This window comes from Falco naumanni, chromosome 10 (assembly GCF_017639655.2).
Source record: "Falco naumanni isolate bFalNau1 chromosome 10, bFalNau1.pat, whole genome shotgun sequence".
In the NCBI taxonomy this organism is placed as follows: domain Eukaryota; kingdom Metazoa; phylum Chordata; class Aves; order Falconiformes; family Falconidae; genus Falco; species Falco naumanni.
Genome location: NC_054063.1, coordinates 32,809,574 through 32,837,419, shown reverse-complemented (window position 1 = coordinate 32,837,419; position 27,846 = coordinate 32,809,574). Strand labels below are relative to the sequence as shown.

Here is a 27,846-nt window from a genome sequence, read left to right as displayed (position 1 = left end):
AATTAGCTTGTATTGTCATCTCAAGCTGGGTGGCCAAAAGGTGTCATTCTGCTGCTCAGGTTCTAGTCCTGAGCTGCCTCCTTGCTCAGATTGATGAGGATGTAATTCCTTCCTACAGAGCCAAGATGCAACCAGTCATCTCACACACTCCCAGACCCTTTTCCTGTAATATTCATGCACTGCAAAACTTCTGGAGTCTCTGTCTTTACCCCCCCAGGAGGTACAGACATGCTGCCACCCCATCTTATAGGTGTGGGACTGAGACAGTTTAAATTGCATGTTCAGCACACACATTTTAGCTAACTCCACTTTTGAAATCCAGTTGTCCACATGTCCCTCAACCCAAGCTCTGGAGGGGAAGAGATGAGGATGCTGAGGACTTTGGTGCAAGCGGGGGCAGATGAAGTGAGGAGACACCAGCCCAGCACACGGCTGATATCCCAGGCTCTGCTCTTCCAAGTGCAGCACCAAGAGTTGGAGCCTGAGCTGGAGCCAGGCTGGCTGCTATGCTGGGCACGGAGCAAGTGCTGGTCTCTGAGCTCACACATGCAACGTTTCCCTCCTGTCACGGTCCACTCGGTGGACTCGTGATGGTTTGTTTACTATGATCTCGAAGAGCAAAAATCAAGGAGACGACGCCAAGGGGTTATGCTTCAATTAAACAGCACAATTTTATTGTTTGCCCATAAAGCGGCTTGCGATAGGTAAAAAGACAGAAAGTGAAGGAAAAGATAAAGTAAAAAGAAAAAGGAAAGAGGATTATAGCTACCACCACGGGTCCAAGGCGTCCCTGTGGTCCCAGGTCCAGGCAGCGTCCTGCCGGTCCTTCCGATCGTCGTGCTCCTTGGTGGGGGAGATCTCCTAAAATTTGCTTGCTAAAGAGTCCTCTTTTATGCCGAGCAATACATGTTGCTCCTCCTCTGGCCCATGGCTTCTTGTCAGTCCCTGCCTTCTCGAGTAAGATTATCACGCATGTTATGGTTCGTCATAACGACAACAGTTGTTATGCGGCCTTATCGTAGCTGTTCCTTCCAGCGCCGGGTATCAGGGAGCGGCACAGTACTTCTCGTACCGTGCAGTTCTCCTTCAGGGTCTTGGCGTCTCGGTGTCCATGAGGAGCACATTCCACCTCCAGGTCTCTGTTAGCAGTGTTGAGACAATATCGTTCTCTTTAGACCAACTCTTACACCTCCGTCCCCTCACATAGACAAAGCCAGAGGGACAAGATGAGCTTAAAACTATCACTTGAAAAACTGGCACAGAGATCATGTCTGTGAAGCCAAAGTGAACTTCGCAGCAGGGGACCTGCCCTGCCTCTGAAATCTCATGGAGACCTTCATCCCCCACCGCCCCTTGTGTCCCTGCGGTGACTCTGGGTTATTTAAAGGTGCACAGAGCTCTCCTTACCACAGGCCATGGCTGTCAGCCAGCAACAGCTTGTATGTAGAAGGGATCAAACCCCACATGGAGGTTACTCTGAGATCCATGGGGGAGGAAGAGATGCCACCACAGCCATTAACCACTTCTGGGATAATGACACATTCAGAAAGCCAGCACCACCCACCTCTCACGGTCGGAAATGATGCTTTTGTCCCCCATCCTCTGCGACGCTAATGACTCCTCCTGAGGGACAAATATGCCTGGGGAAAGGAGGTTGCGTTTTATCAACCTGACGGAGGAGCCTCTGTTCCCAAAGAGACACATGGAGTAAAAGATAAAGCAGCACGGTGCCGACTGAGGGAATACAACTTTTCCTCTGTGAAAAGGAAGAGATTTGTCAAAGGTGATGGTCTGTTTTATTATTGTATTAAATGGAAAAGCACATTAAAAGACTGCTGTTTAATACTAACCAGGAAGAGGAAAGATGGGGACAGAACACTTTCCTTCTACTCCTTTTGTAGGAAACGTTCGGACATAAAGCAACTCAGAAATTAATCTGCTGATAGATGAGACTGTGAGTGCTAATTGACCCTTTGATCTCCCAGAAGTTATTTTGAGTCTTGCAGGGAGGGACATTAATGAACCTGAAGGTATTAAATGAATCCTTCACTTGCAGTGGCAGCGTTGGCTCCCAGCAGAGAGCATCCCTTCGGGCTGGCCATGCTATGGTTGGTCTTCTCCAAGGGAGCAAAGGCATGGAGACAGGGATTACAGCACGCACACAACAAGCAGGACGAGAGCACCCAGCTGTAGTTACCGGGAAGCCTTCATGCTCTACATGGCCAAAGGGAATTGAAATCTTGGATCAGTGTCACTGCTAATCCTAGCACAGCTGGATCTGCTTATCACCTTTCTCCTTTCAGAGCTCACCAGGAGGGTGGTACCAACAGACCTGGTCATGTCTCCCCAGGTATCGGTCATACTGGTGCAACTCTGCAGCCTTTGGGATGGTCACACCAAGCATTCATTTTGCCTTGTTGTTCTTAATGTGGAACTTCAGGCTGTTTTTTCCAGAGGTCCTTCTCCAAAATTGTGAGACCATAGGGCCACGGGCAAGGTCACCACCTAGCAGCAAGGACTGAGTTGCAGAACCCATGCAACAGCCTGAGCCAGCCTTGTTCATGTCATGGCCCTACATGCTATTAGTGCCATGATCAGACAGAATTTCTCCAAGGCACGCAGAGAGTGGGAGGACCATTTTGGATGAGGTTTCTTCTTAATCTAAAAGCCGGAGATAAACATTTGGGAAAAAATCACGAGCAATGAGTCAGTTAATATAGCAGAGACTTCCTCCAGAAACCTGGCCAGCTCTTTCCATTAAAGAGCTAGTCTTTGGCTAGCTCTCCAAAGGAGGCTCAGTGACTGTGTACATTAAAAATGCTATCACCATTATGGTCTGTTCACTAAAGGTACAAGAGCATGACAAATATATGTAATTTGCAAATTGGCTGGTCTTTTGCAATAATTTAGAGACACTAGTTAGAGGCAATAGAAATCTAACAATTACTGATGTTTAAGGTTTGCATTGTTGCTCTGTGAATATTTCATGCATAAATGAACTTCTCCTGGACCAACCGCTGTTTCTGATGAGGCGCTCTGAGGCTTTATTGCCAAATACACAGCAGGGCTCCCCCAATGAGCCACATAACGGATGATGCATCACCTTCGCAGCTTAAATAATGCAGGGTATCTGCATTTTATAGAGTGGTGGTACACTTTATTTACATATCAAGTGAGTGGCCATACTGAATATGAAGAAATATGTGAAGGAAAGGACATGCCACCTTTAATATTTCATATTAGCAAGCACCCTGCAGGAAAAGCCTAGGCAGATAGAGATGTGAGCTAAACTGCCTGATTTCTGTGTGTGCATGTGTCTCTCTGAGAAAATGTTTTGCAAAATTGATGAAATATATCCCCTTCCCCATTCTTGCAAACTTCTTCAGCACTATTGGAAACAAAAGGCATAATCTGCCAATCGGAGATGAACTTTCCAAATGCCATTTGTTTGAGAAAAGAATCAAGCCCATTCTTAAAATCTCATCCTGTTCCTTCCTGGGGCTGCTGGGAGATGTAGTCTCGCTCTCTATCACTGCAAAGGGAGACACAGGGTATTTCTGCTTGTAGGGGAGCCACCCACAAAAAGTCATCATCCTGCTAGGACTTCAAGGAGGCCCAGACCCCACAGAAAGAGCATCATCCAAAATGCAGGACTGTTGCAACAACTGATGATTCCTCCTCTGTGAACCAGCCTGGGTTGATAGAGGGGAAAACAATCCATAAAAGCAAAAGCTAGCTCTTCCCTATGAAAAATGGGGCTTGGACATCATTGTCCATGTGGGACTGGATCTCAGGGTATGGGTCTTCTTTCTGGAGTGGGTTATCCAAGCATCCAGACTTGACCCACTCATAAAATCCTCCTTCCTCATCCTTGAAAGCCCTTCAGATCTCAACCCAGCATGGCCATGTTCAGCAAACTGGTCCAAGCACACAGCTGTTGTTCTGTCATTATTGTCCCCCCGGTAGCAAACACGGGTGTGAAATTGTTTAAAGCAACAATCTACTCCCTCCATGGAAAGAATGACCCAGCCAAGCACAGGCATCGATTCACCACCTGCTTTTTTGCAGGACTGGTGGGGCTGTGCCTGCCAGCAGCACACCACAGCCCCCTCCCCTGTCCAACGTCTGTGTGAGAGCATGCAGCGTCTCCCTCGCGTTATGCCTCATTCAAAGAACTGATGTGTACCAGTCCTTTTTTGTACAAACCTATTAAAATTCCAATGCAAATGACCGGATTCACAATCTGAGCTTCATTGAGAAACACAGTTTCCTGCTTTGCCCAGTAATGAAATTATTGGTTGTGCAGATGCTCCATTTCTAAGCTAATTCAATCTCTGACCAGTTTTTTTAAGACTGTATGTGTGAGGGCAAGAGTGTGCGGATGTGCAGGTTTGTGTGTGCGTGCACACAGACAAACACATCTGCACAGCATGTTTCTCAGCGCACAGCTCTGTAGTCTATTTAGTTAGATAGCCAATTATAATTATAAATGCAATGGGAATACAAGCAGTATATTCTATAGACACGATTAAAAATAAACTGGGAAAGCTAAAAGCAGCTTAGTTGCCAGAAACTAATACACTACAGGGGCAAGTTGTGGAAATGCCTGATTATTCTCTTTTGCTCACTCCATCCCTGGGGGATCTTCTTGAACTGTTACTTTAACTGCTCAACTTGCCTTTTCCACTGTGATAGTCAGCAGATGAAGCCCTTCACATTTAAGTGTAATAGTGCCAGAGAGACCAACTGCTCCTAAGAGTTACGACCTATAAATGTCGCTTCTGTGTCAGAATGAGAATGTGCCACTGAAGATGCTGAAGTCTGCAGAGGGTTTGCTTGACAATTCATGCAGGCCATTAAACTTACTCCTCCCCTCGTTCCCCAGCATTGTGTATGCTGGGATTTCTTGCTTGCTTTCACAGCTTTCTGAGTAGTTCTTCCAAAGTTGGCAACATCTGAGCAATTTATCCCCGGGACAGAGTGTGCGGCGCAGCATTTGTTCAAGTTGCTCTTCTTTTCACCTGTCACAGCAAATAAGAGCTCCAGGACAGACTGCCTGTACTTCCCCACACCAGGTGTGGGTATCTTTACCCAGAGCAGAGGGGAAACGGAGATGGACATGAGATGATACCAGGATGTGACAAGGAGGGCTGTACAGTGGATGTAAGTCAGCCCCCATCCCGGCTGATGGCCAGATGCAGGATGTACAGCTCGTTCCCTTTGCCCGGGAACCTGCCAGCCTTCTCCATCCATGCTTGTCCCTTACTGGAGGTGCCTTGGGGAGTCAGGAAGGAGAAAGAGAACTACTTAGATTGCTCCATAGCACCCAGCTGTTTCTGGCCAAAAAAACTTGTTAGAGGCATTTCAGTCTGCCTTGGTCAGGAGGACACGATTGCATCTCAGCCTGAAGGGTACAACAAGAACAACAATAGCTGAGCGCAGGGGTTTTTCTTGGCTCATAAACCGCTCTGGCTTTAGCTGAAAGTCCAACTTACGGCTGCCATACGCACATCTCAGAAGTGCAGGCATTTACGCCACATCAACGTCTAGCCCAGCGCCCACTTTCACTCAGGTATGAGATAGAGATAGCTAATACTCATTCCAGTTACCTCTTAGACCCTGACAACTCACTCATACGGAGTGCATGGGAGCCTGGGGACACGCTGGTCCCTATGGCAGGTGCAGATACACCGCAGTGCGCTCGGCAGTGCATGAGCAGTGTAGGACATGGACAGCACGGTGCCGCACACCTGCTAATGTTCCTGCCCCTTTTCTTTCTGCAAAAAAGAGAGTTATGTTTGGGAGACCTTAGGAAGGGAGGAAAAGCGTCTCTCTGGGAGTGTGATGGTATAGAAAACCACAGGGCTTGGTGCTGCACGGCTAACAGATCATCCCCCATGGGGATGGCGGAGCAGAGAGGAAAAGCCACGGGCAGCAGAGGGGGTGAGGCTGGGGTGAGAAACCAGTCCTTGCTGCAGGGCAGACCTGTGCAGGGCTGTGCAGAAGGGCTGGACCAAATCCACGGTGCAGCTGGAGGAGGGTGACAGACCCTCTGCAGTGAATGGAAGCAGATCATATGGGCGGCTGCTTTCTGGATAGGGAAAAGGAGTAGGATGGAGGTGTGCTGTGAGACTGACCGGCAGGGCTAACTCCACTTGGGGTGTTATTATGCTTCACAACTGTTTGAAATCTGGAGGAACAAGCCTGTGACAGCCACAGCCTGCGGAAAGTTAGATGCTGCCATCCAAGAGCTTCTCCTCGTTTAACCCTCCACTCCCGCTCCATCCCATCCTGAGGTGCTCCAGGACCCCCACAGCCCTTCCCACAGTGGTTCTTCCCCTTCCCAGCCACCCCAGGCATCAGCCTCTCCCAGCTCCATCCCCTCCCCAGTGGCTGGGGGCTGCCGGTCCCACCAGGCAGGGGTGAGGATGCAGCAGCTGATTTTGCAGCCACTTGACCGGAGACGCTGGTTGAAGTGGGACCGAGATGGGGAGGGTGAAGAGCTGAGGATCCTTTTGAGACTGCCACCTGGGACTGGCAGCACTTCTACTAATGCACAGTGAACAGCTAAATCATACATTATTGATTTGTCAGACGTATTTGCATATAAATAAGCATGATCATTCATACAAACTTTAATGTTGTTGTTCTCCCTTTAGTGTTGTGATCACAGATGAATGACTCTAGTTAGACACAATTCAGGAAAGCTTGTACCACTGCAGCAAAGTAAGCTGCTGATTTAAAACTACATTTATTGGAGCATGTAAGTGTGACAGTCTATTGGTGAATTTGGGGATAATTAGTCTAAAAGACAAGATAAATGAATCCTGAAAGTGGTATTGTGATGAAGAAATGATCCCTCCATGCTAGTAAAGCTTTGATGCCAGAAATATTGTAAATGATAATTAACTGGGAAACACAGAGGAATTATATTTCAATTGTGTTTTCAAAAGGACTTAGAATTTTACAGACAAATTGATTGGGTTCTCCCCCTCCCCCAGCCCTGTGATTATGAAAGATTGTCTAATTTACAACATGAACTATGAAGCATATGACAAATCACTGGCTTGCTTTTATGAATCTTGTTTGTATGTTTCTCCCTGGTAGATATCTGCTTATTGTTTTTAAGCAAACCAAGACATGTATTTTTCAATTAGTCTTTCCCCAGGCCTAATCTAGACAGATCTGCAGGCCAGCACAACACACTGACCCATGAAAATTATATCTGCTGTATTAATTCATTAAGCATTGCAGGATCAAGCTGTAAGATCTCACTCCCTGATAACATCAGCAGCATGAGCCGGGTTAGTCTGCATCCCTCCCCTGAAAAGAAAATATTATAGATTGTGCAATGCAGGGGAAACATTGCTTGCTAACACTTCATTTTAATTGTCCTAAATTAGAGCTGAAGACTTACAAAACTGTGCGTGACAGCCAATGAATACCAAATGAATTCATTAGGATCAACGCCGTTACAATGAATAACTAACGAATCTATAACAACGTCTATATCCTTTATGCCTCGGCTGTCGGCCGCAGCAGGGAACCCTGGAGGGAACCATCCTGACCCTCAGCTCGCTGGGGCCAGCACGCTTTGCCCCATGCCTGCCTCTAATGGCAGCTCTAAGTGAAGCTGGGTGTCACCTGGACTGCCCAGGGATCGGGGCACGGTGCAGGCAGAAGGAAAAGAGGATCAGATGGGACACTGCAGGTGAATTGCAGAAGCAGGGCACAACCGCGAACCGCTGTGTTTTGGGAGATGCTGCCTGGACACCATGGGACCAGAGATGCAGCTTGAGCCACCTCCTGCTGCTCGTTCCTGCCTCCGGAGGTGTGAGGATATCCCAGCATTGCTGCTATTGATCTCTGCCTGATCAGGCATCATCAGGCCTGAGATGGGCTAAAAAGTGCCCAGTATCACCTGTAACTGGTGCATCAGGCTCATCATGGGCACTCTGAGCCATCTGAGAGGCTGCAAGCGTCCCACAGTGTTTCGGACTGTCAGGGTCCTCTGTCTGTGCTCTGGGGCAGGAACTCTCTGAACACAGAAAGGTGCGGAAGGAGGAAATAAGAAGAGAAACAGCTTCATGTGCACGGTTTGCACCTTGTATTCCTCTGATGGGAGTCACCATAACTCACACAAGCTTCAGTGAGTTGGGACTGCAAAAGAAGGGGAGGAAAGGGGTTTTTATGACTATGGAGAGGTTTTATATGTCATTGTCTTCCTTAGTGGAGGATCTTAAATTTTTTTGGGTGGATATTCAATGAAAGAAAATACAAAAGACAATGACTCAGCTAAGTTGCCTCTCAAACCACTGCAGCTGTGTTGGGTAAGGGTGCCTCAGAGCAGGAAGGCATAAAGACCACCCTGCCAGAGAGCATCTGGGGACACTGCAGCCGATACCAAACCATGACCAGGTTTCTACCAACAGGGAGGAGGAAAACACTGTAGCAAAGAATTTCTGCTAATTGGATGTTCAAAGAAACACACAGAGAACCAGGGGAATGCTTCATTCAGCATCGCTACATCAATGTTCTTTGCTCCCAAATTATGCCAAATTCTTCTTCCTCTGGTTGAGGTTCCCATACTTTTTTGCCCAGACCCAGTGCTTGTGAAGGAGGAGGGAATATTTCTGAGTTGGGGAAAGATTTCCCAGGAGCCCAGAAATTTACATAAGGTCTCAAGTTAATGGCATTGGTTTCCTTTAAAAGGGATGCCCTACTGCATGTGGACCCTGTCCCAACATGTGGCAGAGATGCCTCAGCTTCCCTACCCCTCTGTACTGGGTGCAGCCTTACTGGTGTAGGTAATGAAACCTGGCAGGTGAGCTCTTGTTCTTGCTTTCATTTTTCTGCCCCACTCCCTAAATAATGGTTACTGTCCTCAAAGGGGAACATGTTTCTGACGCTGACTTCAGCACACCTTCACCAGCACTTTCCATGGAGATACCAGCATTTGCAGTGAAGCTGCAGAGGCTGGCAGACAAGTGTCTGCTTGCTTTGAAGTGGACAACAAGGGGCAATTGGTTCTTAACGTCACTGCAGCAAAGCTTCCTGAGCCAGCACAGCTTGGTCAATGCTTCCAAGTCATTTTGAGCTCTTGGAACGAAAAGCCTGGGTTTTGTATGAAAAATTGTCTGGCTTTATAAGGAAGAGGCTATGGGAACCCTGAGGAAGGAGCGCCAGGCAGCAGACGAGGACAGCTGGGAAAATGGAGGGACAAGGGGCAATTTTCCTCTGAAATCTGGATTGCAGGAGCAGGGCCCATGTCTTGCCAATGTACTTTTGGGAAATGTAGCTCATCCTGGAAAAAGAAAGCAAAAGCCAAGCATGTGCAGCGAGCCTCTCTGGTGTGCAGCCACCTCCTCCGCTCAGGCTGTTTGCAAACTCTCTCTATGCTTATCATCATGTAATTGAAATAATGCGTATTGACAGAGACTTGAAAACAACTGCTCAATTTTCCTGAAAATTCAATTAAACTTCGTTTATTCTGGGGATCGATCCAATTAAAAGGGGGGAAATTTCAGATGGTCCGAGCCTTACAATCCATCTTAACACACTGTGTCTATCACCGTGATGTAATAATTCCCCCAATCAATGCTTTAAAAGCATTTAGCAGTCTTGATAATGAACTTTTGTCAAAATAGCCTTACAAAGCAATAAATGAGAGCAGATTAATATGCAGTCATAAAGCTATGAATGGTTTAACACTTTGAAAGGGTTGCTTCATAAATTAGACTTCTTTATTTATTTCTTTATCATAATCTCTCTCTGATACTATTGCCCAAGGTTTTGGTAGACGAGAAGAACCTGGGCTTCTGGGGCAATTCTGTGTGAGGAGAGAAATGGATGGATCTGAACTGAAGGATGCCACATCCTGGCCTGGTTTATTGGCATTACAGACAATTCCCGTGGCCACCGTGGGCAAAAACAGAGTAGTTGTAACTAAACTTGTTGTCATAGCAGTGACTTTCAGATCTTAAACAAAGGAATGACTGTTCAAAGTTCCAGCAAGGCTGATTCCCACCCACTGAACTGGCCCCGTTAGACCGCCTTAGGACTACCATAAACGTATGAAAGTCCTTTCACAACCACTGCGGATTGAGAAACATGCCCCATTCTGACACCGCAAGGGCTTATGCAACGGCTCTTAATTGTGGCGTTTCTTTAGGAAATGCCCAGTTTAAATGTTTGTCTTCCCTGTTACTGATTTAAGATATTAAATCATCTTCCTAATATCATTGGGGCTTCAGGCTGAGCCCAGCAACTCCCGTCTTACTTTATAACATCTGTGGATACCATGCATTTCTATTTTCGGCTGGAAATGGGTTTTGAATAGTTTTCTACTTCTCACATACATAACCGTGCTTAGAAGAATTACGCCTCCCCCTTAATGCACTCTCAATGTGATTTTCACAACAAGAAGATTTCCTGATCTTGTCTGGTGCTCACTAGAAGACTTAAAATTAGCAAAGACTCAGCTTAGAAATGGGGACCTGAGAGGGTGCATTACTGCCCGAGACAGGAGCTGGGAAAATGCTTCTACTCCAAAGGAGGTTATGATCTGCTCGTTCAGAAATGCAATTTCCATTTTAATATTAATTTTAAGTTTAAGTGCTCTGGCTAAAACTCCCTCCTGATAAAGTCTAGTAGAGAGCAACCTGTGTGCAAGACCCCGCTGCTGGAGATGGGCAAGTGGTTTCAAATAATCACTTTTATTCTTTTCAAGTGCCATGAAAAGTTGTTTGCAGTGTGTGCGTGGTGGTGCAGGGTGACAGCTCGCAGGAGACAGGCAGAGAGCAGCTTTGCCCGTTCCTCGTTGGGCTCTTTTAGCATGTCATTAAAGCACTAGGCAAGCTGCCAGCTTTTGGAAAGGAACCCATATGATGCAGACCTTGAGCTGCACTGAGGATTTCACCATCCTGGGGTTCAGTATCCCTCTGGAGCTGCAAGCACTGCAAGCTACAGGCAGACGGTGAAGAATCCAGGTCCACAGGGTCTTCACCAGATCTGAAGCCTTAAATTTGCATAGCTGAGAGCAATTGGTCTGGTTTTCAGGGATGCTGTGGCCACCCTGATCTCTTTGCACTTGCTGTGTAAAGTCAGTTCTCCATCTCCCGCATTACGTCTCTGCAGTGGAGCGCAGTGGTCCTGAAACAGCTCGGAGCAGCAGCCCAAGGTATTTGAAGACACTAAATGGAAGGAGAAAAACCACTGCACTGAGTGGGAGCTGCAGGAAGAGTGGAGCCTGCATCCGTCTCTCTGATACTATCAGTCAAAGAGGTTTCATACTATTATCTTAATCCTTGCGACTTGCTAGTTCCTGCAAACTGGATATGCACCAAATCTATACCATGCTGATTTACAGACATTTTGCCAGGGCTCAATAAATGTAAAGCACACCAGCACCACATGAAAAATGTTATCTGCGAAAAACCTTTTAGCTCAGCAGAGATGGTAGTAAGTGGCAGCATTCCCTTTTTGCGAACTTTCAGTGGAAACATTTCATTTGCATATGATATTAATTGCAGAAGAAACAGGCTTGCTTCTCGCCATCTAATCCGCATGGTCTTTTATGTGATGTTTTCCTACAAGGGTAAGGGAGCCAGGATGAATAGTGTAAATGCAGTATGTTCCCCTCTCTCAGCAATCTGCAAAGGAGGTGACCTGTTCAAATTGTTGCTTTCTGAAATGATACGATGCTAATTGCATCCAGTGCCCTGCTTTTTGACTCACTTTAGATGGCAGCTTTTTTTACTGCTTTGGAAAAATGTGTGCCTTTTCCTCAGCATGCCGTGGAGTCACACAGACACTTTCCAGGGCAGTTGCCCAGTACATGCCCAAAATTAATGTGAGCAAATTACAAAACCATGCAAGATCATGAGGCGGATAGATGGCCTGTTGACCTGCATAGGTCTAAAGAAGATCCTGCTATGCCCTCGCTATGTACGGGATTGACATTAATGAGTTATTTTATATTATTTCTGACCACTCAAACCTATTGCTAGACCCTTCACAGAGAAAAAACTACGAGATAAATGTCTCCCGGCTTCATTCCCCCAACTAAAGCAGCTACTTGCCCCCCAGGCTTGTTTTCTCCACAGCCTGGACATGCCCCGTGTCGTTCCCTGAAGACCTATTTCTCTGTAGGGATTTTCACCAGTTCATCTTCCCCTTCCCCGCGCCATGGATGCAGGATCCAGCCCAGCTGGGGCTCGGACACGGCTGCAGCAGCAATGCAGAGGCTGGGGCAGCGCCTGCGGCCGGGGCTGCCCAGGGCACACCAGCATCCTGCGGGCAACTGGATGCCGCTGCACTGGTTTTTCCCCAAGAAAAGATTGGGCCCTTCCTTCCTTTGCCTCTAAGAGTTTCTATTTCATGTTTTCATTTCCAGTGGCTTAGTATTTTGGGGGGTGGATAAGGGAGGACTAAAGCATGTTTCAGGAGTAATCTATTCCTCAGCATTTGGTCCCTTGTGTCTCTTTTGCTGTTCCTTTGAAATAAAGGAATATTCAAGCAGACGAGAAGAAAAAAAAAAGGTGATTAAAGAATCCTACTAAATCTCAGATAAATGTATGTTAAAAAAAAAAAAAATCCCAGGTGGAATCATTACAGGTTAAAATTAAACATCTCTTCTGAGCATCACCCAAAAAAATTAAAATACATCCCCTCCCTGCCCCTCACCCTCCCCCCCCCAAAAAAAAAAAAAAAAAGATTGTTTTGATACGAAAGGTATTGCAGCAGCTTTAAGGGACTCACAGATCAAACATCATTTGGGAAATTTCAAAGGGTTGTTTCAACAGTATCACTTTCTACCATTCCCCACTCCGTATCCCTTCTTTTTATGTTTTGGTTCCTGATGAAGTTTCAGCTGCTCCTGAAGTCAGTCCTTGTGTTCTTGGCTATCAAAGAGCATTGCAACATCAACGTCAGAGTTAAACTAAAAAAAAAAAAAAAAAACCTCTAAAAAAAAAAGCATCCCTTTTCCTTTGGAGATCAGAAAGTCAAATAAAAAGGATGCTGATTTGTGGAATAAAGGGTGGGATTCCCTGCTGAGACGATAGGAATCTTCTGACTTAACTGAGTTAAGATTTGAATACATTTGGCCCAGACAAGGGGAGAAAAAAATCCATTAGTTTTGAGAAAAGCCTCACACAGTTTCAAAAGGAAATATGTTAATATAAAAATATATATAAAAAAAAAAAAGAAGGAAAAAAAAAGAAGATTTGTATGTGTGTTTCAGAGGCCAGGAGTTTAATACTATCAGCCAGAAGCAAAGAGAGAAATTAAATTACATGACTAGCACGAAGTCTTGTCTCCTACTGCCATGACATGGATGAGGAAACAAGAGACTCTTCCAGCATCCCTGCTGGATCCAGGACCCGTGGCCATTGGAAAACCACCCTGGCCACCGCAGGCTGCCACAGTCATCCCTGTGGCATTGCTTGGCCCCTCCATGAGGTAGAACTGACAACTTGTCCTTGCTTTGGCTCGGGGATTGCTTCTGAGTAGTCCTCTGGGCTGGTGCCTGGGTCCTGCTCCAGAGCTGCCCCCTACCAAGGGGTCGTCAGCCTCTACCCATCCCTGCCTCAGTTTCCCTCTCTCTGCCATGACCCCAAAGTGCTGCTCTCTGCTGTGTGATAACAGAGACCCTCTAATCCCAGTGGGAAGTTTATTCCCTCCTAATACATCAACCTGATGTACCAGCCTGATGCCAGACTGCCTGCCCTTCAGGATCCCCATGGTGGTCAAGAAAGAAACCCAAGCTGCATCAACACAGTGCTTCATGAAGCAAAACTGGCTGGTGGTCCCGATGATTGTCCCTCTGACATACTCCTGGGGAGGGCAATGCCCTCACACGTCGAAGGGGAGCTGGCAGGGCTGCTCTGCATCACAGGGTGCTACTGCCATTGCTGCCCAGGCAGCGGGGCAGGAGCCATGGCCACCAACCTCTCCGGGCTCCAGAAAAAGGCCTTTTTCCACTCTGAAGCTGCCTGGGAGAGCAGACGGTAACTCATGCTGGTTGTGGCTTCCTACCACTTGAAACATCCCCTGCTCATCACCAGCCTGGGAGCAACGTGGCATATGTGCCACGTCCCTTATTCCCTGCAGAGAGCTTTCCTGCTCCTCTGTGCCTGAGCAATGCTGAGGCATGTGTGGGGACTCACATGAAAATAATCACAAAAGCATGAGATTGTCCTTTGTAACGAGGCCCCGGGAAAAGCTGGTGGCTGGGGGAAGGTTCAGTCCGGCCATGGAGCGGCTGCAGGCTGTAACATGGGGTTGTCAAAAGAGCAGCTCAGTATTAAATCCTTTTGATGGTTCTCCTGCTGAGAGAAGAGATGATATCTCATCATTAATGGAGTTGAATTAATATAAATTAGCCGAACAGCTCCTCGACGCTTCCGTTCAGGCAGAGAAAAGGGGTTTATTGGGGAGGCAAAAGCAACGATCCCTTTCACCTCATATTCACTCCGCCATCCATAAAGATGCTGCTGACCTCGCAGTCTTCTCTCTCCTCCTCCCCTCCCCTGGCAGGACCAAGGCGATGTAAAATAAAATGATTATATGACATCCCGGCAGCGTGGGGACTGTCCACAGCACAGACCTCTGGTAACCTTTACACAAGTGACAGGTGACCTCTCTAAATCAGCCCTGGGGAGACTGGAGATTTCCAGGAGGGCTGGAGCTTCTGTGGGCCCTGCAGCAGCAGCATCGCCAGCTCGAGGAGTAGAACTTACAGGCAGGTCAGGCTGGGGAACAGGGGACACCTCTCCCGAGTCCCAGACTGGCCCTGAGGGCTATTTCATCTGCTTCTCCACCACATATCCTCCTTCTCCTTCCATCTGAACTGTGAATGTCATCCTCCTGCCCCCCTCGCACCAGCCAGGAGCAGCACTGGGGGGGTCGGCAGCCCTGCCCAGGGTCACGCTCAGGCTTCCAACCTGCGGGGCCAGCAACAAGCACCAGAGAAACTGCTGCGGGCTGGTTGCAAGGGAACCGCCAAACTCCTGGTAAACAAAATATATAAATACTCTGTATATAATATTTATATATATAATATATAAAATACTAGCGCATAATTTTGAAGGCAGCAAGGGTTATTTATTTACTGAGCAGGTGGTAATTATTTAAGAGAAAACCTAAACCTTAAAGCATGTTTCAGCGAGCGCTTGAAGGTGGCAGAGTGTCTGTCTGTGCATTGGGGTGGAATGGTTCCATATGTCAAAGCATATACCTGATTCATAATTTAAAGCTATAAAAGGCAGACAGGACAGACAATGTATATTATATTATGCATTTTTTAAAGCTACATTAAAAGAACATCATTAAGGTTGCAGAGCCAAGCACTCAGACAGTAGCTATGTCATGCCCAAGGCTGCCTGCCCAGGTTTGAATCCCTCCTGCCTCTGAATGTGTCATGATGCAGTCCAACAGTATGTATTTTCTCCTCCCTACACGGGACATGGGATGCACGGTTTGTGCCACCTTACAGAGTGTTTCCTAGCCTGTTATTGTCCTATCGCTGTGGCCATGGGCTTGTTCAAGCCCAGCCTGGCAGCAGCAGCTACAACCCCAGCTGGTGTGCACAGCAGGGTTGTGCCAACTCCACATCTTCTCAGCCAGGAGCTCTCCGCCGCGGAGCACATGGGCTACTGGACAAACACCCCCAGCTGCCCTGTGAGCCCAGGCCTGGGGCCACCCCCCTGGGAGCGGAGCCCTGCCACACACACAAGGTCTCCAGAGCGACACAAATTCCTGCTGGTACCACAAACTGGTGCAAAACTGCCTGCACAATACCAGAGGAGGGAGTGTGCTATTGCTTCTGGCTTGAAGAAGGAAAAGAGAGAGAGAAAGAATTCAAATGAACTAATTTCTTGTTCTAAGACCTTTTCGCCCCTTTGCAGCTGCTTCTGATACAAAGGCAGAACCTTATCTCCCTGTTGCACGGATCCAGCGCTACAAACAACTGCCTTGTTGTAATGCACAGAATGTGTGGCATCTGACGGCAGCCTACACAGAGCCGAGACGTGAGCGGGAGGCACATTCCCCTCCAGTTTCTGCTCAGCTTTTTTTCTTTTTTTATTCCCCCTCTCTCTTCCCCCTTGAGCCTGCAGCTAGCTGGTTTGCTTTCGGCATCCTCCCCCTGCACCCGACTGAACCACATCCCCGTAGTCCATGTATGCAGCAGAAGTGGAAGGACCCTCATCTTCCCCTCTGCTGAACCTCCCCTTATCCCACGCCATGCACGGCAAACAGCCTCTTCCACCTCTTTTCACTGCAGGCAGGAGCAGGGGTGTGCAGGCAGCAGGGTCCCCATCCAGTTCCCCATCACGGGCCTCCCAGTTCAGGCAGTGCACGGGGAGGGGGAAGGCGGCAAGGTTATAATCCACCCCAAAAAGCAGATGCTAATCAAAGATGCTGACATTTGAGCTTAGACTCTGGAGACCAACGCTAGCAGCTCAGATGTCCAGGGCTCTAGTGGTATAAGGTGTCTCTAAGGCCTCTGTCATAATATCATCATCTTTATAATTTTTAGTATGCTTATATTCAGGTTTCACTTTCAGGCAGGAAACTGCCAGTTTAAAACAGAGGGGAACAGTATTGTCAGCCCCGATGTTCACAGCAGTGTCCGAGCCTACGAGCATGCACTTCACCTGAAGAGAAGGCAAACATCTATTTTTTCACTTCATTTTTTCAGTCTGCATTTTTGTCTACTACCCATAATGTCCTACAGAAACTACAGAGAACTGTAGTTGTTTTTTTCTCTGAGCAAATGTAGTACTTTTGTGCAAAAGAGGAGGGAAAAGAAGACGAGACAGACACAGGCATATTGCCAAATCTTGCAGTCATGTGCAAGTCCTTAGAAGTTTGAAGGAAAGAATTAGTTAATGCTGGAGGTAAATGAGAAGTTGAAAGAAATTCAGCATGATTTTATGCTGCAATAAGGAGAAGAACTGGGTTAAAATGTGAAAAATCATTGTTATGGATTCCAGGATAACTTAGTGAGACCTTCCTGTTTAACCCAGCAGTTGTCCATGGAGGAAAGCCCTGGGCTCCCAAGCTGGCCATACGGTGTGAGCCGCAGATTGACTGCGAGGAATTGCCATTAGTGATAAGCAGGAACGAATGCCATTTTACTAAACGTTTCAAGCCTCATCAGTCACTGCTTTTCAAGAAGAGCAGCTGAAGCTGGGGCTCGAGAAGTTTACTGGGATGCTGAGGGCCATCAAGATCTTTTCCCCGACAAACATGAATAGGTTGGTTTGCTTAACCAGGCAAAAAAAAGAGACAGAGTTGATACGATCATCCCGGGGTCTATCTGCTCAGGCAGGAAAATAATTAGTCAAGTTGAAGGGGAAAGCTGGCAAGACACTAAAACGTTTAGGTGTGAAATGCAGAGCTGGCTTCTAGCCATCGGAGCAGGAATACTTCTGAGAACACTTCAAACATAAATAGTGGAAGAGAGAAACAAGCTGCTTGCACTTAGTTTGAAGCCACAGATCCCGTAATACTAATGCTCAGGCAGAACATCAGCCTCCGTGGGACTAACAGTGCTGCAGGTCACAGCACTGGCCAGAAAATCCTGTGATCTGCCGGCACGTGCTCCAGGAATGCAATGGGATTCAAGCTCTCCACACCTGCTGAAGTGGGAAGCACCCACCAGGAGGCATCTGGGTAGATCCTCCTGAGGATCCTGTTGTTCCCTGGCACAAGAGGTCTCCAGGGATTTAAAGTGGAGCTGGTTTCCACCATGTCTGCACACACTTTTCAAAGCTCCCATGATTTACAGGCTGGTGACGCTAAGGCCAGAGATGGGAGGCACTCATCTCTAAGGAAAGGGAGAATTTTCTTGAGTTCATGTATTCCAGGTAGTTTGATAAAATTGTTGGTTTCCCTGCCAAAATCACCAAGCTACCACAAATACCTTTCGTGCCACACAGAATTCTTTCTAACTGCCCCAGGTCTGGAGAGCAGGGAGAGACAGAGAGAGGGAGAAGGAGACAGTCATAGCTCCGACCCACTCCTCCGCGTTGCAGAAACAGGAATTTGTTCTCCAACTGGAATGTGGCTGCTTAATAGGGCCACAGAAGCGAAGAGGCTGCATCTGTAATGTTTCTGTCAAAGCAAATGAGGTCATTAACAGACGAGTTCAGTGATGGAATTGTCTCTCATAGTATTTATTATATGGTCCTTTTCCTGACACCTCCCACTGAGAGAATATTAAATATTTAATGCACACCAAGGCTCTGCTCATTTTTCATTCCCACTTCAGCATTTCAAGTTGGCTCCAATCTGCTGCTAGCTATAAAGTCGACTGGACAATGGACCATAATGAATTAACTCTTTGGAAGCCACCGTAGCATTTACAGGACTGCCAAAAGACTGGGTGCTTTATCATCGCTGACTCACATGTGTGCACTGGAATTCAATCCTCAATTCATTAAAACAAAGTAAGGGAGGAGGGGGAGGATGGAGAATTTGGGAAATAGATTTCAGGAACGATAAATAAATAAATAAATAAATAATGACAGGGGAGATGGAAATGTTAGCCTGTCAAGGTGACAGGGGTTTATTTACTCATTATTTCTGGAGCTGCTATCTCCAAAAATGAAGGCTGTTCCTGTGCAATGCAACAGTCTTCAAAATCCTGAGCATCACATCCAGATTGAACCACTGATCCTGGGATAAAGTGGAAACAAGACATTTGAGAAATAGCTCACAACCCTGGTCATTAAAAATCTCAAACAGCTCACCAGGAGCCGTGGAGCAGGATGTTTCCCATGGGACGGTACTTGCCACCCATCTGGTGAAGCAGCGACAAATTCAGTCCTGCCTGGTAGTTGAGCTCTCCCGGGATGTCTATACTGTTGAAATGTCAACCTGAATATCTCAACTTCCAACTGCATCTTTGGAAAATGCTTGTCAAAATGTTTAGTTAGATGGTGCTTCAGGAGGAGAATGCCTGTCTAGTAAGGACGTGCTCCTCTGTGAATCTTTCACTAGATAGTTCTCGTAGTTACCATACCTAGAACTCCTCAGCTCCCTTTGCCCAGAAAGGGAGAGTCTACGGACAAAACTATCTGCATGGGATGTCTACAGGCTGTTGTTGGAGATATGATTACTATGTGGAAGGGACCATCAAGGTGGAATCTGCCAGGGCTTCAGCTGTCCCATCTCCATTCCCTGCCAGACGAAGGTATCTACAAGCATATTTTTCCAGGGCAATCACTACCTTTGTTTACTACTCCTTTTCCATCTTCCTACAGCATTGGCAGATCCGCAGAAATCATCACACACGTGGTGCCAGGACAACACTGGGCAGAGAGAGGCACAAAAATGCATTTGGGCTGTTTTCACTCACACGGCAGAGATTTCAAGGAAATCTAACTGTCGTACGCTTTTACTCGAAAAAAGATCCACTGGCAAATTACTCCTGCTTTTAGACTTACAAGCTCCCATTTACTTATCTGGTTAACACTATCTGTCACTTTTACTGAGATACCAGGAAATCTGATTCCCACTCTCGGTGCGAAAGCAACCTGTATGCGCTTGACCTTTTTAATGTTTTGTAATTCGATTGGGTGGCTATTCCCATATTTCCTTGTCACCGGCCCTAGTAATCTGAGAGGCAGAAGTGGAAAAGACAGCCAGCAAAAGTACAAGCAAACACAAGTGGGAATTAGTTGAGGCCTTGGGATGCCAGAATTACTCAAAGCTACATCCTGGCTGAGAGCGCGGCCAGAGCACGGCTCAGCACCGCGTACGGCCAGGGCTTGCCGCAGCAATCCTACAGTGCCGCCACACAGTCTTAATGCAAGGCTCAGCTCCTCATGAGCTTTTAGAAGGGTGATTTTTAATTCTTTTTTTACTGTTGCTCTGCCCAGAAAGCCGCAGTATGGCCACAGTTAAATATATATCAGTATAGCCCTATACATCCCTTCCACTAGGGATCAGTCTCGTAGGAAAGGCTGCATTGCATATTAGTGCCAGAATGTTAATAAAACAAACTGCAAATTACAGAGGTGCCTTAGGTCTGTCTTCTGACCTTCCTGACTTAAAATGGGACTGTTTAAATGAGTAAAAGTAACCTGGACAGGAACAGGTATGTCAGTAAAATCACTTCTAGGCTGCTCTCGTTGGGCATCCGCGAGGGCAGCCGTGCAGATGAAAGCTTGCACAAGTGGAAAGTCCTTCTGCAGGGACATTGCTCTTTTCTGTGTAGTTTCCCCATCTATTGAATTGGAACAGTGATGAGGAGAAAGTGTAACTTGGTACCTGAAGTCACAAATTACACGTTCCTGGAAGACCAAAATAAATCTAGAAAGTTTAATTCTAAACTCTCTTGAAAATGCCTTCTACTGCCAGCCCCCAAAATCTCAAATCCCCCATGTGGCTTCATGTGAATAAATCACAGTTCTCTACAATTAAAATTCTTTTAATTCCTGCACCAGGAATCCCAATGAAATGCCACACATTTTCTCATAAGCCCTTGTGGTACAGGCGTTCCTCTTCTTACAGACACCAGCGCTCAGCCCTGGGTGGGAGTAACCAGCATCTCCTGCTGCCCCTGGCTGAGGAAAGGACAGAACCAGTTGTTCAGTCTGTGCAGTGTGATCCCAGAAGCAGAAGCTCCATTTGTTTTTGATTCCTTTCAACAAACCCATCCCTACAGATCGCTTCCAGCCCAGCACAGAGTGCTGGTAAATACACCCTCAGTAGCTGCAGCAGTTGGCATTTTCAAATATTCATTTTTTCAAAGGATGGCTTTTCCTCCTCCAGCCCCTTAGCTTTGCTCTTTCCTGTACTCAAATTGGCTGCTATGGATATATTCAGTTTTTTACTTAAAATATCTCTTCTTCCCTCCAGTGACTATAAACAGAGAGACAACAACGCAGAACTGCCCCAAATTAATGCACATTATGGCAGCCGCTCGGTTTATTTATTTATGTGGATTTGGCCATTTTTTTCTTCGGTCCTTAACAAAGGGCAGTGGATTTGAATGTGTGCAACTGAAAATAGCTCCTAAAGAGAGCCTTCTGCTCATGATGTAGCTGCTTGGCTTCCAGTGCCTTCTGCTCACTGCTTGGGGTGAAAAATATCTATTCTTCTTTTCTTCATTTCACCCCAAAATAACCTATTGATAGGAGATCAAACACAGGCACCAAACTTACAAGCAGCAGAAGGAAATATCCTCCAGTGTTAAGATAAAACCATCATTTTGCCACTGGGCATTGCCATAAAAAAAACAGGGCCAAAATTCAGCTCAAATACCAGCATCAATCCTCATCTGGGTAACAGGAAGATCTGAGCCTTTTCCGATACAAGGAAGAAAAAATTTAATTATTTGGGACACAGCATCATCCTAGAGAAACTGGCAGCAAGATGAGCATACCGATCAGCTTAGGCTGTAAGTACTTAGGTCTGTTTTCATAAAGGACCTAGAAAAATGGAGCCTCCTACCAAGGACTTAATGATCCTGAAACATGCTATTTTAATAATTGCTGTATAATTGAGTCGGTATTCCAGAAGGCGCATATCCAGAGACACTTCTACCCAGCACAGGGTATTCCAAGCAAACATTTCAGCTGATCCCTCTCTCGTAACCCTCACATCCAAGTTTTGGAGACCTTGGTCACTCTTCAACCCTATTTTAGGATCCTCACACCCAAATGACCTTTCCAGGGGTTACAGATACCCTGCATTTTGCAACATCAGATCCTTTCTGTTCTCTGCCAATAATTAACTGTTTCAGGGACAGAACTTCCCAATTCATTCTGAAGGAGTCTTTGCTTTCTCTGGAAGCATTGCTTGTATCCCAAGGAATTCCAGATTAAAGGATTCTTGGAAACAGTAGGAAATGTGCTGACTTTGGTTGCAAAACTTTACATGCTTCCAGTGTCTCTATGCCATTATTTTCTTTTCCTGAAGTCAAAGGTGATGCTTACTGTTTCATTGTACAAGTATATTTTTTTAAAAAAGAACCCTGCTGTACCTGTTCATATTTTGGGTTCAAGTCCTGGTTTGGAATAGTTTAAAATTCAGGGTATATTTAACAGGCAGATAAGCCAGGAGGAGTAAAGACATGACAACAGTAATAGTTACCTAATGTCAAGATCAGCGTGACATCTGGGCTTTATATAAAGCACATTTCCCAGGACCAGCAGATAAATGATTGGGGTGTGCCACTACAGCAATATTCCTCTTTATGTAATCGTGTGCCCAGGGACTGGGATGGAAGCACCAATGTCTGGACACGGGTGTATCTTATACGACACAAACACAACATATTAAGACTCTTCTGCAGTTATTGTGACTAAGTTTGGCATAGACATGGCCCACTTTTGTGACCTTATGCATAATTATCATAAGGAAATGCCCCTCATGGGCTGAGACCTCTGTCAACTCAGCACATAGGCAGGACAGTGACAGCCATCTAATGGTGATAACACGAGACTGTGAGAGCAAAAAGAAGCTGGACACCCAAATCCCACTGATCACAAAAGGTGCTGGACAGCCTCATGGATGGCTCCTGAGCTGCCTCCAAATCAGTCCTGCCAAAGAGGGGCAGGGAAGCGACCCGCTCTCATTCACATCAGCAGCACATCTATTCTCCTCTCTTTCCCCAATTCCTTTTTTGCCTTTTCTTTCCTCTCTGGCTCTTGAGCACTGATGCAAGAATTTCAAGCAACATCAACCCTGATGTAACTCCATTTGATTTACCGGCAGCTGGAGGCTACTCTTTGCCTGCCGTCGCGCTGAATGGCAGATGCTATGAAAGCCCTGTTCTTGCCCCGACAGATCTCAGGTTAAAACAAAGGTAGTGGAGACCTTTAGACACAACAGCAAGTCACGAGGGAGGAAGAATCTGGAAAGCTCCCCTTGAATTTAAACGGTAGGTGTACCAGGCACATTTGCCACGGTCTGGATTACAGTAAATAACAGCACTGTGGAGCTGAGAAAACTCTGCTACATCAGGGTGGTGAGAGCAATGCTAGCTGCTAATGTTGGGGACAGATTTCTTGGGCATCCCAGTTAGATCATGTCCCACCACTGGGGTATTGTAGCAGGTCCGTGGCAGTTGGATTGTGCCTGTTATAACCAGGCAGATCTGTCAAATGTCCAGAGACTCCAGAGTCACAGCAGCAGAGCTATGCAGAAGGATGGGTTCTCCATTCACCAGCAAACCTCTCAAAATGAGGGTGAAGGTAGAATCTAGGGGCCAAAAGGCAGCTATCTTGCTTGGTCACCTCACATTTTTTATTTCTAAATTCTGAAAAGCCAATGTCAGGCTGTTCTGGGTCAGGCAAAGTATTTCAGTTCAGTGTGGAGCATTTTAATTCAAACAAAAGAATGTTTTGAAATGCCAAATTCATTTGAGCTGTGAAGTCTAAGTGTTCATTTTGCAAAGACTGAAAAGAAACACTGAATGGTTAACATTATTCTTTTTGATCCAAACAGTTTACCCAAAATGGGAGCTTGTTCATTACAAGTTCCTGAAACTTGGCATAATCTTTGATCCAAATACAAAAGTGCACTTAAAGGTGAAAAGGAACATCCTTAAGTAAAGGCAAGAAGATTCCCATTTAAAATACTCTGCCTTGTCTGCTGAACAGGCTCACTCCTTGAAACTGTTTTCACAGGTGACCTTATTCATGACCAGCCCTTCCCAGTTCAGTGCTCATATAGCCATATTCCAGTGTGTTTTGGCAGGATCAGTGCCAAAGTAATACGGATTTGTTACTAAAAACTTTGTTCCCAGTTTTTTTTACAGAAATCTCCAAAACACTGCGCAGGACTTTCATTTTCTTGGGCACCTGCAACAGAGATATTTAACAAACAGGGGCAGTGATGCTGTGATTTTTGGTCCTTTTTGAGGAATATCAGTATTATCTCCACCGAAGCAATTGCAGTTGGAAGTTGGCTGCTCGTTTTATTTAATTTGGACAACACCAGGACAGCTAGTGTAAATGGCCATAGCTCCACTCCAAACGTCAGCTGGTGTTATGCTAGCTGAGGATCTGCTCCAACATCTGTTCTCTGGTTTCTCAGCATCTTAAAGTATTACATGGAAAGGTGGCAAAGTACAGGATTTATCGCATGCAATAGAGCATTATGAAGAGTGATTCGTGGTGGCTGAGGAGTCCTGCCGTTCACTTCAGGGCTGTGGCTCAAACCTTTGCTCAGCTGTATTGCTTCTCAGCAAAGAGGTACTGGTGCATAGGTGGGGAAGGTGGCAGCTCCCGTGCTCCCAGCCCCACAGGTCCACTTTGACCTTGTCTGAGTCAGGCCTCAGTTGCCATGGCTGTAAAAGAGTGATAAGACTAATTACTGCAAGGTGCTTGAATATGGAGAGTGTCAAGGATCATCGTGATTAATGTCTAGGTGATGTCAGAGGGGAAGGCGTTGCATATAATAGATTTTTTTCATGTGGGTTCACATGGGTTACAAGCTGCAACCTTGCAGCTTACTCAGAGCCTTTTTGTGACTTTATGTGAGTGGAAGAGCACGCTGAACTGCTGTGTTTTACAGAGCAGATGCTTGGCCGTTGTTTTGGTGAAATGGAGAAAAAATATTAGGACATCATTGGACATGGGGAGGGAGGCTGCCCAGGGGGATTTGCACCCCTAAGTCTCTTTAGTTCCCTCTAAAGTCAGATGGAGAAAGAGCATCTTCCAGTGACCTAGAGATGAAGCTTTGGGAAACCAGGTGACCAGCCTAGCCTTGCTCAGCAAATGGAGGGTGGATAGGAGGTGTGAGTAGGGTCAAACAGCATTTACAAAAATCCACTGTGGTCCAGATGCAAACCAAGTGGGTCGTTACTGCTGGGAACCCAGGCTGGCACTGGCTACAATTCAGCTCCGTTGGGCACTTTCAGTGTAAGAAGATTTGCAGACTCGCTCTCTCCAGCCCTGGTGAGATGTCATGTGTGTGGTGAGCTTGGCTTGGTTTCCCTGCTGCTCGTGCTGTCATTTGCACCTGTGCCAAGTGGAGGGAGAACACCACTGTTGTGGTGCAGCAGCATTTTGCATCCTCTTCAGTGAGGATGCACAAAGTGTTTTACGATTTCATCCACCCAAACACAAAGCAGGACCGAAGATTAGGGAGAAGCAGGGATCCTATTATTACATTACATGCCTACAATTACATTATTACATGCCTATTTGCACTGGCATGCAAAATTGAGTGTAACAGCATCAGAAAATAAAATCCTAGCTCTTACAGAGAATTGTGATATCAAATTCACATGAGAAGAAAAAGTGCTGCTTTCTGATCTTGGTTTCCCTGGTGTAATGTCAGCAATGTGTCATTGATTTCAGTGCATTCGCACCACTGTCAGGCAGAGCAGAGTGGGGTCCATCTGCTCAGGGCATCCTGATAACCTGCCATCCTCTGAGAAGTCACGCTTCCTAGCAAAGCAGGCAGTGGCCGGCTGGAGAACAGAGTTGCAACGTATCGGCCGTGCTGGGGACCTGACCCAGGGCTTCTCCAGATTTGAAAACACCCTGCCCAAGAGCCATGTGTTCAGCTCAGCCCTTTCCTTAGCGTTTGCATGGTGCATGGTACCTGTAATTGTACCAAAGAGCACCAAAGCTCTTGAGGTTTGTGCCAGCCGATGTCCATGTGGGCAATTAGATTAGATATAAGGAAGAAATTGTTTATGGTCAGGGTGGTGAAACACTGGCACAGGTTGCCCAGAGAGATGCCCCATTCCTGGGAACTTTCAAGGTCAGGTTGGACGGGGCTCTGAGCTACCTGGTCTAGCTGAAGATGTCCCTGCTCATTGCAGGGGCTTGGACCAGATGGCCTTTAAAGGTCCCTTCCAACTCAAACCATTCTATCATGCTATGATAGTTGTGCATCTGCATCCCGATGTGCCAGGAGGCAGGGGAAGCTCTGACAGGAATAAATTTTGCCCTTGAAATTTGTTTATTCTGGATTTTACTGATTTGGATCTCTGGCAAAATTTTTACTCGAACCTGAAGCATTTCTAAGAGCTCTTATAAATGCCTCAGATCCCAGAGTTCACGTGAGCAGAGTTTTCCCCCGCTGCAGTATTGCTCTCTCCCCGGCAGTACTGCTTGGCTTTACAAAACTTGTCAGAGGCGATGGGAGAGCAGCATTTCACCAAAGCTTGCTGGAAACCAACTAAACCCTCAAAATGTCTTGGAAGGGAGGAACAGACCCACCCAGAGCACGAACCCAGAAGAGTAGGGCTTATGGGAAGAAGCAGCATCTTTTATAAGTGCAACTGATACTATTGGAGAAAACTTCCAGGGGCACAACTGCTGCTTTTGTGCATGGAAGGAAATGTGAGCTTTGGGCTATGAAATGAAACCTTATCTTCAGGGCAGGATTGAGCCCCTGAGCACCCTGCAGTTCTCCAAACTGGCTGCATGATGTTGTTTCCTCATTTGCCTCCGGGGATCCCTGTAACTAAGGGAACCATTTTGTTTTGCAGATTGAGAAGCTGAACCCTTAATAAACATGCAAACACAACTGGTTGTCTTTGATGATTTGTTACTTTGGACCTGAGCCAGGAGACCTGGGGATCGCAGTCCAAGTTCCTAGAGCTCCGACATCTGACATGCAGAGTAGCAGATCAAAGTCAGGATGAGTGAAGCTTGTAATCATTTGGACAGGCGGCCAGAGGTGTTTCCAGGTAGAATCATCCTAAAATATCTCCTGCCCATTTTGAATCTGGCAATCTTGGCTGAACCTGAGTTACCTACTTAATAAAAATTCCATGTTCAGTCCATAGAAACGCTTCCAGCACAATTAGATCAATTTCCTCTAAGTAGCAATAAATGTGTTTTCCTTTAAAAGGCCAACACAAGCACATTATCACAGCCTATAATCCCCATTCTCTCTATTAGCTCAAAGTACATCCTAAAGGCCAAGGGTCACAGCTAAAGACTAATCAGTCTCATTAGCCTGTCTAATTTATCTTAACTAGGGGGACACAAACACACTAAAACTGTTAGAGAGACTTTTTGATCAGGATATGGGAGTCATTCATCAGGGCCCTGCAGCTTCCAGAGACAGGGAGGAGAGAAACAACGGAGGGACAAAGCCCTTCTCCAAGGATGCTCTGCACCAAGACGCACCCAGGCAGGCAGGACGGGGCAGAAACCCTCCCGGCAGCTCCCGCTGTCCTACTGGGCAACATCCCAGCAGGGTCAGGGGGAGAAATGGAAAAGCACCTCCTAGTTCTCACCTGCATGATGCTCAGCAGCTCAGCATCTTCCTTGCTCAGGCTCTGCTTTGGCACTGAGGGTGTTCCCAGACCCTGGAAGGGTTTGAGTCGTGCTGGTTAATGTTTAACCCTTCCCCAGCTGCGAGTACCCTGTCAGCCACCACAGTGACTTGGGAACATAAGCTGTCCCTCCTTCTCCCACCTGCATCACTCTCCTGCCAGCTCCCGTCTCTCAGCATCTTCCCAGCTGCATCACACACAGCTCTTGCCGCCTGGCCCAGGACAGCCAACCCCCTGCTCCCTCGCCAGGCAGATGGAGAAGGGGGATAAGGGACATGGTGCTCAAATCCAGCTGGAAGCAGCACGAAAAAGGAAAAATGAAGCAAAAAATAAAAAAAAAGAATTCCTGTGGAAGTAGTTTTGTCTGTTGTTATCCAGACAGGTGTTTTAGAAGCTACCAGCCCAACAACTGAGCCCTGCTCCTGAACCTCCCTCTTCACCATTAAGGCCAATGCAAATTCCCTCCCAAACATTCCCCATCACTATTGCCCAGGTGCCAGGCTTTACTAGCCCAAGGCAACAAAACAAACCCTGAGGCTAGTTTCCAGCCCCAAGGCTCCAGCCCACTGTTTTCATCCTGACTGCTC

At 46.6% G+C, this 27,846-nt stretch overlaps 1 long non-coding RNA gene across 1 annotated transcript; it reads right to left on the bottom strand.

Moving 5' to 3' along the window:
* Positions 1–7,813: 7,813 nt before the first annotated feature.
* On the bottom strand, positions 7,814–27,265 carry LOC121095261. The gene is made up of 3 exons (XR_005830038.1): positions 27,221–27,265; positions 14,169–14,330; positions 7,814–11,192 (listed from the first exon to the last, which is right to left on the bottom strand). It is a non-coding gene; the product is annotated as an uncharacterized LOC121095261 (long non-coding RNA).
* Between the last annotated feature and the right edge of the window lie 581 nt (positions 27,266–27,846).